We start from the raw sequence: 12,500 nt of genomic DNA, 5'->3' as shown, positions 1-12,500 counted from the left end.
ATAGATAGATAGATAGATAGATAGATAGATAGATAGATAGATAGATAGATAGATAGATAGATAGATAGATAGATAGATAGATAGATAGATAGATAGATAGATAGATAGATAGATAGATAGATAGATAGATAGATAGATAGATAGATAGATAGAAGATAGATAGATAGATAGATAGATAGATAGATAGATAGATAGATAGATAGATAGATAGATAGATAGATAGATAGATAGATAGATAGATAGATAGATAGATAGATAGATAGATAGATAGATAGATAGATAGATAGATAGATAGATAGATGATAGATAGATAGATAGATAGATAGATAGATAGATAGATAGATAGATAGATAGATAGATAGATAGATAGATAGATAGATAGATAGATAGATAGATAGATAGATAGAGATAGATAGATAGATAGATAGATAGATAGATAGATAGATAGATAGATAGATAGATAGATAGATAGATAGATAGATAGATAGATAGATAGATAGATAGATAGATAGATAGATAGATAGATAGATAGATAGATAGATAGATAGATAGATAGATAGATAGATAGATAGATAGATAGATAGATAGATAGATAGATGATAGATAGATAGATAGATAGATAGATAGATAGAGATAGATAGATAGATAGATAGATAGATAGATAGATAGATAGATAGATAGATAGATAGATAGATAGATAGATAGATAGATAGATAGATAGATAGATAGATAGATAGATAGATAGATAGATAGATAGATAGATAGATAGATAGATAGATAGATAGATAGATAGATAGATAGATAGATCAAGGTGCTATTGGTAATGATCGCTTTGTAAAATTTAGAAGTTTTAAGAAATCTTTCGTTCCATTACAAACTTTTCGAACAACTAAGTAGATCAGTTTTTTTGTATACAAATCCCCTACTTACACAACATAATCTACCGAAAGGTCATAAGTCTTAAATTAAAACCATAGATTCTCTTTTTTTACAATTAGTTGTAAAAGTTGTAACAACACAAATAACGACAAGAACAAATGATGATTATATTTGAGGTGAATGAAATGTTAAATGGAAAAAAAATAAAAAAGAATTTAAGAGAAACATATTTCTTTCGGAGTGTGATGTATGGGCACGCATTTCCTGCTTAAATCGAAACAGAATAAACTAAAACAGATGAAACTTTAAAAACATCCAGATATGTTGCTAGAACTATCCAGCAGTTGTGGGAGACCATTGCCAACCGATATGTGATTAGTTATTTGTATAGTTTAGTTCTAGAGGACCCAGACAACTTGATTACTTTTTACATTACTTAGGATCACTAAAGTAACAATTGAATACATGTTAGATTACCTGTAGTGAGTTAAGTAATTAATTGACTTTTTAACATACAGACATATACCAAACAGGTTCTGCCAGTACATCTAGTCTGCCGGGACCAATAAACTATGTAAGTAATTCATTTAGAGGTCTGAGCAGAGTACTAACCTATCTGGTAACATGGGAAGCGAGTGCTTGTGGTTAAACCCAAATCGCAGAAAAAGAATGATGGTATTGCCTAGACAACAGATAGTGAGTTGATGTCAAATGAGTGCGATATATATATTCATCCTATAGCATGAATCAGGGGTATACAGACCACGCAATACCTGCATAGTCGTATACACATATGTATTGGATGGGATGTAGTTTTTACGTAAAACTTCCTAGATGTATATAGACAGACAGACGGACACAGCTAAATCGACTTTCCTATCTATAAGGAATCAGAGTATAGAAACTTAAAGGATCGCAATATTTTAGTGTGAAATATACAAACGGATTGACAAACTTTGCAAAATATGTGAGTTGTTTTTATATTGAAAGAAACAACTTTAGATTGACTACTCTGTTGATTACTTTGGATTACCAAAGTGAGAATAGGTACATCAACACATTACCTGCTATGTGTTAAGTAATCTATTGACTATTATTTATTAAATAGAAGACATAACAAACTAAAATATATCAAAAATGGACTTTAATCAAGAAAATTGTATTTAAATAAAAGGGTTACATTGACTACCTATAAAACTGCTGGGTAATGTAAGATGCGCATGTTAATTAGCGGAATTTTCCAAAACAATTTGAACGCACATTTGAAAACATTTAAAAACGTGTTTGTTTAAAAATCTATTATTGATTATTTTGAGGGAAAATGTCAAAGTGACAGGTGGTTTACACAGCAGAGGGGCTAGCAAGCTACTTTAAAGGTAATACATAGAAGAAAAACATTTAAGATACTTCAACTTACTTGGATTATTGTTGGTTTCACGCCAATGTGTTGCCGCTTGACAGCCAAATGTTGAACGACTAATGCCTTTACAACAGGACCATCGTTTGCCAGACCAGAGACCAGGATGAAAACGATATGACTTGGGGGTGTTTGTATCTTCACAAACTGAAATGGAAAAAAAAAGATATAAATTTTCAAGGAACCTTAAAAAATTAAATATTAAAAGGAATTTTCTCTAAAAAAAACTGTTAAAAAAATCCTGTCAAACATCCTAAATTATCCGCTTAAATTTTTCTAAGCTTTTGCTTATTATTCCATAAAATTTTAGAATTTTTTTCCACAGTTGTGTGCGCCTCATTTTTGTTAGAAAATTTTAAACAAGATTTTTTTTCTTCTTGGGGATAAAAAATGGGTCAACACTTTAACGAACAGTTCAAATTTAACCACAATATAAAGTCAAAAGATCACGACATGATGAAGGAGAAACTGTAAATTTAACCACGCCACTAAAAAAAACTATATATTGGGGAAATATCATGTATATTTGAGTTGTTTTAGCAAATAATCTGTTGCTGCAAACACAAAAAATATGAAAGAGCGTATAGGCAACCAAACAACAACTTGGGAACAACCTTAACAAGCAGTAAAAGCAACAACAAGCGACTTACAACAACCAAACCGTTATAGTAATTTTGACATGTATTTTTTGGAGGGCCATTCTTTTAAAGGAGTTTCATGTTGTCTTAAATTTGGAGAGTAGCCACTATGTTACAGACTAGATTATACCCTAAACTATAGACTAGACTATAGAATAGACTACAGATAGACTATAGACTACAGATAGACTAGACTATAGACTAGACTATAGACTAGACTATAGACTAGACTATAGACTAGACTATAGACTAGACTATAGACTAGACTATAGACTAGACTATAGACTAGACTATAGACTATAGACTAGACTATATACTAGACTATAGGCTAGACTATAAACTAGACTATAGACTAAACTATAGACTAGACTATAGACTAGACTATAGACTAGACTATAAACTAGAATATAGACTAGACTATATACTAGACTATAGGCTAGACTATAAACTAGACTATAGACTAAACTATATACTAGACTATAGACCAGACTATAGACTAGAAGAGACTAAAGACTATACAAGACTATAGAATAGATCATAGACTACACTATAGACCAGACTATATACTAGACTATGGAGTAGACTATAGACTAGACTATAGAACTGAACTATAGACTAGACTATAGACTAGAAGACTAGACTATAGACTAGACTATAGACTAGACTATAGACTAGACTATAGACTAGACTATAGACTAGACTATAGACTAGACTATAGACTAGACTATAGACTAGACTATAGACTAGACTATAGACTAGACTATAGGACTAGACTATAGACTAGACTATGGACTACTATAGACTAAGACTATAGACTAGACTATAGACTAGACTATAGACTAGACTATAGACTAGACTATAGACTAGACTATAGACTAGACTATAGACTAGACTATAGACTAGACTATAGACTAGACTATAGACTAGACTATAGACTAGACTATAGACTAGACTATAGACTAGACTATAGACTAGACTATAGACTAGACTATAGACTAGACTATAGACTAGACTATAGACTAGACTATAGACTAGACTATAGACTAGACTATAGACTAGACTATAGACTAGACTATAGACTAGACTATAGACTAGACTATAGACTAGACTATAGACTAGACTATAGACTAGACTATAGACTAGACTATAGACTAGACTAGACTAGACTATAGACTAGACTATAGACTAGACTATAGACTAGACTATAGACTAGACTATAGACTAGACTATAGACTAGATTATAGACTAGACTATAGACTAGACTATAGACTAGACTATAGACTAGACTATAGACTAGACTATAGACTAGACTATAGACTAGACTATAGACTAGACTATAGACTAGACTATAGACTAGACTATAGACTAGACTATAGACTAGACTATAGACTAGACTATAGACTAGACTATAGACTAGACTATAGACTAGACTATAGACTAGACTATAGACTAGACTATAGACTAGACTATAGACTAGACTATAGACTAGACTATAGACTAGACTATAGACTAGACTATAGACTAGACTATAGACTAGACTATAGACTAGACTATAGACTAGACTATAGACTAGACTATAGACTAGACTATAGACTAGACTATAGACTAGACTATAGACTAGACTATAGACTAGACTATAGACTAGACTATAGACTAGACTATAGACTAGACTATAGACTAGACTATAGACTAGACTATAGACTAGACTAGACTAGACTATAGACTAGACTATAGACTAGACTATAGACTAGTCTATAGACTAGACTATAGACTAGACTATAGACTAGACTATAGACTAGACTATAGACTAGACTATAGACTAGACTATAGACTAGACTATAGACTAGACTATAGACTAGACTATAGACTAGACTATAGACTAGACTATAGACTAGACTATAGACTAGACTATAGACTAGACTATAGACTAGACTATAGACTAGACTATAGACTAGACTATAGACTAGACTATAGACTAGACTATAGACTAGACTATAGACTAGACTATAGACTAGACTATAGACTAGACTATAGACTAGACTATAGACTAGACTATAGACTAGACTATAGACTAGACTATAGACTAGACTATAGACTAGACTATAGACTAGACTATAGACTAGACTATAGACTAGACTATAGACTAGACTATAGACTAGACTATAGACTAGACTATAGACTAGACTATAGACTAGACTATAGACTAGACTATAGACTAGACTATAGAATAGACTATAGACTAGACTATAGACTAGACTATAGACTAGACTATAGACTAGACTATAGACTAGATCCTTAAACATTTGACTCCTTTAAAACACTGACAATCAGCAAGTGTAGAAAGGGAAAGAAGGAAAAAAATCATAAAAAATTTAAAAAGTATTTTTTAAACAGTATTTTTTTCAAATTTGCAATTATCTTGAAAAAAAATAACACAAAATTTCACTAATAACAAAACAGACAAAGGAGGAAAAAATACTAATCATAACCCAAAAAATAATGTTAAACTAAGTATGTATTGTTCATTTTAAAAAATTTTGTACTACATTTTATTTTTTCAGTACATTTTTTTCAAAAAAGCAGACAATAGCAATTTTAAGGTTATGTTCGATTTAAAATTTGGTTGTCTTGTCTGATTATGGTTAACATTGCCCAGGGTCACTATGCACAATGAATACTATGAACAAAACTATAAGTTTTTAAAAAAAATATTAAAGTATCATGACTTTAACATAATTTTTGGTTGGTTGTTAAGCTTTTTTTTTCTGTGGTTGCACTCATTTTTTTATTAAATTAAAATTGTATTCATTAGAGTTTGTTAGAGATAAAGTTTTCAATAAATGCTAAATATTTGTGGTACATTTTGATTAAGGCCTGTAAATCTAAATTCTTCAATTTTATGCTTTATGATTTCAATTTGTTTATAAGCATCTTTATAGTTTTACTAAGTATAACACCCTCCATCCACTGTAATCATCAGTGCTGTCGTTATTATCATCTTCAAGCTGAATCTTCATCTCAAACTTGTAGCTGAATAATTCTTGTAGGTTGTTTAGTGGTTTAAGTCTGCGCAATTTTTTATTACATATTATTTTTCATTTCTTTGCGGTACTAAATTGAATTTGAATTGTTTTTTATTCTCGCATTACGTGTAATCTATAACCCAACGAACATAAGATTGTTAAACACAATCAAAGCTTTAAAAACTGGACGAAGTTCGCTATCGTTGAGAAATCAATAATTGATCAGTTAAGTCTTACTTTTTGATTAGAAGTTTGTACTTAATCCAAATTTCACTATCGAAACAAAATGTTAGCTGGGTATTATTTAAATACCTCAAGTGCTTTTATTGTGCGTCTTTGTCTGGGTATGTGCGCTGCTGTTATTTTTTTTTGTAGGTGGTTTAATAATATTAATTTAAATATGTAAATTATGTAAAATACAAACAAAAAAATAATATGTAAGGTAATGTGTATTAGAATATTAAATTATATTCACTCGTTTGTTGTTTAAAGCGCAAAAACTAAATTGTTTTTGAGGTTATAATGTTGAATAATGTTTGATGTAACGGTATTTATTGGGTACGTAAATAAATACAGTTGGTGAAATAAGTTTAGAAACAGTTTAAAAACTCGACTATAGGCAAGATTAAGACTAGACATAGACTAGACACAGACTAGACATAGACTACATAGACTAGACATAGACTAGACATAGACTAGACATAGACTAGACATAGACTGACATAGACTAGACATAGACTAGACATATAGACTAGACTGATAGACTAGACATAGACTAGACTAGACTAGACTAGACTAGACTAGACATAGACTAGACATAGACTAGACATAGACTAGACATAGACTAGACATAGACTAGACATAGACTAGACATAGACTAGACATAGACTAGACATAGACTAGACATAGACTAGACATAGACTAGACATAGACTAGACATAGACTAGACATAGACTAGACATAGACTAGACATAGACTAGACATAGACTAGACATAGACTAGACATAGACTAGACATAGACTAGACATAGACTAGACATAGACTAGACTAGACTAGACTAGACTAGACTAGACATAGACTAGACATAGACTAGACATAGACTAGACATAGACTAGACATAGACTAGACATAGACTAGACATAGACTAGACATAGACTAGACATAGACTAGACATAGACTAGACATAGACTAGACATAGACTAGACATAGACTAGACATAGACTAGACATAGACTAGACATAGACTAGACATAGACTAGACATAGACTAGACATAGACTAGACATAGACTAGACATAGACTAGACATAGACTAGACATAGACTAGACATAGACTAGACATAGACTAGACATAGACTAGACATAGACTAGACATAGACTAGACATAGACTAGACATAGACTAGACATAGACTAGACATAGACTAGACATAGACTAGACATAGACTAGACATACTAGACATAGACTAGACATAGACTAGACATAGACTAGACATAGACTAGACATAGACTAGACATAGACTAGACATAGACTAGACATAGAAGACATAGACTAGACATAGACTAGACATAGACTAGACTAGACATAGACTAGACTATACAGACATAGACTAGACATAGACTAGACATAGACTAGACATAGACTAGACATAGACTAGACATAGACTAGACATAGACTAGACATAGACTAGACATACTAGACATAGACTAGACATAGACTAGACATAGACTAGACATAGACTAGACATAGACTAGACATAGACTAGACATAGACTAGACATAGACTAGACATAGACTAGACATAGACTAGACATAGACTAGACATAGACTAGACATAGACTAGACATAGACTAGACATAGACTAGACATAGACTAGACATAGACTAGACATAGACTAGACATAGACTAGACATAGACTAGACAAACTAGACATAGACTAGACATAGACTAGACATAGACTAGACATAGACTAGACATAGACTAGACATAGACTAGACATAGACTAGACATAGACTAGACATAGACTAGACATAGACTAGACATAGACTAGACATAGACTAGACATAGACTAGACATAGACTAGACATAGACTAGACATAGACTAGACATAGACTAGACATAGACTAGACATAGACTAGACATAGACTAGACATAGACTAGACATAGACTAGACAGACTAGACATAGACTAGACATAGACTAGACATAGACTAGACATAGACTAGACAGACTAGACATAGACTAGACATAGACTAGACATAGACTAGACATAGACTAGACATAGACTAGACTAGACTAGACTAGACTAGACATAGACTAGTCTAAAGATTAGGCAATAGACTAGCCAGCATACTAGTTTAAAGACTAGATTATAGACTATAGACACGTCTACAGACTACACTATAAATCAAACTATAGACTAACTATAGAGTCTATAGTAATACTATATACTCGACTATAGACGAGACCATGTCTAAACCATAGACCAGACCAGACTCAGTGATCACCGTGTTTCTTCTTCTAAAGAATTTTTTATTTTTATTTATGTTTCTTTTAATTTTAAAGATCTTTAAATCTCTTTTCAATTAAAAACCTAACGGTTCTTTTATTATCATCATAATATAATTTTTCATTTAATTCCTTAATTATAATTTCCATTGTTAAACGAAAAACGAAAACTAATTTCTTTTGACAACTGCACACATGTCTAAATCTAAAATAAAGATCTCAAATATCAACAAAAAAACACATTTCCTTTTATTAAAAACTCCTTAACATTTCAATAACTTCGTTCACATATTATTTTTAGACTTTTGTTATATAAAAAAGTAAAAGAAACTCTTGTTAGTCTTTCACTCTCCCTTCCACTTACCTTGTCTTATGGCACGTATCCAATCGTAACGTTCTTTATCACTACTCGCTACCAAATACAAGGTATATTGAGGAATACGTTGAGATTGATCATCAGAGGATTCACAATAACCTACTTGAAAAGGAAAACCCTAAAGAAATAAAACGAAATAAAAACATATAAAAATATTAAATTAAAAATAAATAATCTGTTTAATAAAAGAAAATAAAATTATTTCTCACATCCGGTGCAAAAGGATCACCGCCCTCACCATTCACTGTTGCTATTTCAACAAGTCTAACACCTTTAACAGGTATACGACCACGTTCACGTCGACGCTGCCATGGAAAGAGAGAAAAAGACAAAGGAAAAAAAATTAAATCCATGTTAAGAAAAATTACTGATTAAATTATACAGGAGAACAGGTAAGAATGGATAAAAATATATTTTTATATTGAATTTGAAGCAAAATTATATGCAAGCAAGGAAAAATACTAAAAGTTTATTAAGAAAGAGTGTGCACGGAAAAGTTTTAATGTTGATTATTTTATAGTCTAGTCTATCATCGAATCTATAATCTCTTCTATACCATAGTCTAGTCTATGGTCTAGTCTATAGTCTAGTCTATAGTCTAGTCTATAATCTAGTCTATAGTCTAGTCTATAGTCTAGTCTATAGTCTAGTCTATAGTCTAGTCTATAGTCTAGTCTATAGTCTAGTCTATAGTCTAGTCTATAGTCTAGTCTATAGTCTAGTCTATAGTCTAGTCTATAGTCTAGTCTATAGTCTAGTCTATAGTCTAGTCTATAGTCTAGTCTATAGTCTAGTCTATAGTCTAGTCTATAGTCTAGTCTATAGTCTAGTCTATAGTCTAGTCTATAGTCTAGTCTATAGTCTAGTCTATAGTCTAGTCTATAGTCTAGTCTATAGTCTAGTCTATAGTCTAGTCTATAGTCTAGTCTATAGTCTAGTCTATAGTCTAGTCTATAGTCTAGTCTATAGTCTAGTCTATAGTCTAGTCTATAGTCTAGTCTATAGTCTAGTCTATAGTCTAGTCTATAGTCTAGTCTATAGTCTAGTCTATAGTCTAGTCTATAGTCTAGTCTATAGTCTAGTCTATAGTCTAGTCTATAGTCTAGTCTATAGTCTAGTCTATAGTCTAGTCTATAGTCTAGTCTATAGTCTAGTCTATAGTCTAGTCTATAGTCTAGTCTATAGTCTAGTCTATAGTCTAGTCTATAGTCTAGTCTATAGTCTAGTCTAGTCTAGTCTATAGTCTAGTCTATAGTCTAGTCTATAGTCTAGTCTATATCTAGTCTATAGTCTAGTCTATAGTCTAGTCTATAGTCTAGTCTATAGTCTAGTCTATAGTCTAGTCTATAGTCTAGTCTATAGTCTAGTCTATAGTCTAGTCTATAGTCTAGTCTATAGTCTAGTCTATAGTCTAGTCTATAGTCTAGTCTATAGTCTAGTCTATAGTCTAGTCTATAGTCTAGTCTATAGTCTAGTCTATAGTCTAGTCTATAGTCTAGTCTATAGTCTAGTCTATAGTCTAGTCTATAGTCTAGTCTATAGTCTAGTCTATAGTCTAGTCTATAGTCTAGTCTATAGTCTAGTCTATAGTCTAGTCTATAGTCTAGTCTAAAGTCTAGTCTATAGTCTAGTCTATAGTCTAGTCTATAGTCTAGTCTATAGTCTAGTCTATAGTCTAGTCTATAGTCTAGTCTATAGTCTAGTCTATAGTCTAGTCTATAGTCTAGTCTATAGTCTAGTCTATAGTCTAGTCTATAGTCTAGTCTATAGTCTAGTCTATAGTCTAGTCTATAGTCTAGTCTATAGTCTAGTCTAGTCTAGTCTATTCTAGTCTATAGTCTATAGTCTAGTCTATAGTCTATAGTCTATAGTCTAGTCTGGTCTAGTCTATAGTCTAGTCTAGTCTATAGTCTAGTCTAGTCTATAGTCTAGTCTATAGTCTAGTCTATAGTCTAGTCTATAGTCTAGTCTATAGTCTAGTCTATAGTCTAGTCTATAGTCTAGTCTATAGTCTAGTCTATAGTCTAGTCTATAGTCTAGTCTATAGTCTAGTCTATAGTCTAGTCTATAGTCTAGTCTATAGTCTAGTCTAAAGTCTAGTCTATAGTCTAGTCTATAGTCTAGTCTATAGTCTAGTCTATAGTCTAGTCTATAGTCTAGTCTATAGTCTAGTCTATAGTCTAGTCTATAGTCTAGTCTATAGTCTAGTCTATAGTCTAGTCTATAGTCTAGTCTATAGTCTAGTCTATAGTATAGTCTATAGTCTAGTCTATAGTCTAGTCTATAGTCTAGTCTAGTCTATAGTCTAGTCTAGTCTATAGTCTAGTCTAGTCTATAGTCTAGTCTAGTCTATAGTCTAGTCTATAGTCTAGTCTAGTCTATAGTCTAGTCTATAGTCTAGTCTATAGTCTAGTCTATAGTCTAGTCTATAGTCTAGTCTATAGTCTAGTCTATAGTCTAGTCTATAGTCTAGTCTAGTCTAGTCTATAGTCTAGTCTATAGTCTAGTCTATAGTCTAGTCTATAGTCTAGTCTATAGTCTAGTCTATAGTCTAGTCTGTAGTCTAGTCTATACTCTAGTCTATAGAAATGATCTAGTATTGAATAACATAAGGTTTCCACTTAAATACCAATACCGGTACCAAAACTTTCCTACATAATCTGTAATCTGAGGTCCAATAATAAAAATTACCCACAAATTTTACGACTTAAGACACAAAACAAGTGGTATGTATGATATGTATGTTTTGGTTCCTACCACTCACACTTTTTTTTGGACAGAAGACTTATTTAAGTTCTTCACTTAAGTTTCCTCAAGTGTTTATATGTTTGCTGCAAAAGAAAAAAATGTTGACACTTTTTTCCCTTAATCTTCGTTACGTTGCGTCTAAAAAAGCGGTTTAAAGTTTCCTATTGGCTTGAAGTGTTTGTGTTAAGTTTTCATAAAATATTAAATAGCTTGGGGTTAAATAATTCCTCAGCGTGAATTACAAGTGTTAACAAGTGTAATATTCAGTTTAGTTTGTTTTTTTTTTTTCGTTTTTATTGCAAAAATATGTAGGTTATGATGCACAATAACAATCGTCAGAACACATGTTGCCGGCCTAACAACGTCAACGACTGGCAATAACCAACAATTTCTTTTAAGGTTTCTTTAATGAAAGAGTTAAGTGCAAAGTTTTTAAAGGGATTTAAAGAAAAACAACATTAAATATAATAGATTTAAAGTTGTTCTAAATTTATAAACTTTTTTGTTGCATCTTTTGTGAATTATTTTAAAATATTAAAGCTCTGTCAAAGTCGAAAATAAACTGAAAATTAACTAAATAACATTTATTATATGAGGAGTATATGTAACACTATCTAGGTACGTAAATATGTATGTAGTAAGTATACATATGTAAATGATTAATGTAACATTAATTGACTTTCACTTCCTTTCCATTTCAATTTAAATTTATGAAAAAATTTCATTAAAATCGTCTCCAAACTGTACAATTTAACGATTCTTCGTGATGATGATGACGACGACTTTATAATTTGGAATTAATGTGAGTATATTTACAACTGAATGGTAATGTGTGTTAAATTTTTCAACAATTTTAACACAATTTTGTTGTGAATGAGAGGAGGATTAAATAAATTAAATTAGGTGTATATTTGTTG

At 31.3% G+C, this 12,500-nt stretch overlaps 1 protein-coding gene across 2 annotated transcripts in view; it reads right to left on the bottom strand.

Moving 5' to 3' along the window:
• LOC119605254 (tyrosine-protein kinase Btk29A) overlaps window positions 1-9,140 on the bottom strand; it is a 161,660-nt gene extending 152,520 nt beyond the window's left edge. For both annotated transcript variants that reach the window (XM_037958241.1, XM_037958245.1), the window contains exons 1-3: window positions 9,045-9,140; window positions 8,824-8,953; window positions 2,297-2,443 (exon numbers count right to left, since the gene is read on the bottom strand). The gene's annotated coding sequence lies outside the window, so the exon portion shown is untranslated. The remainder of the gene's footprint in view (window positions 1-2,296; window positions 2,444-8,823; window positions 8,954-9,044) is intronic.
• Between the last annotated feature and the right edge of the window lie 3,360 nt (window positions 9,141-12,500).

This window comes from Lucilia sericata, unplaced genomic scaffold, assembly GCF_015586225.1.
Source record: "Lucilia sericata isolate MDLA Ls3-8-SP2 unplaced genomic scaffold, ASM1558622v1 Contig000468F_arrow, whole genome shotgun sequence".
Lineage (NCBI taxonomy): Eukaryota > Metazoa > Arthropoda > Insecta > Diptera > Calliphoridae > Lucilia > Lucilia sericata.
The sequence above is the reverse complement of the archived record's forward strand: the minus strand, read 5'-3'. Positions and strand labels throughout refer to the sequence as shown.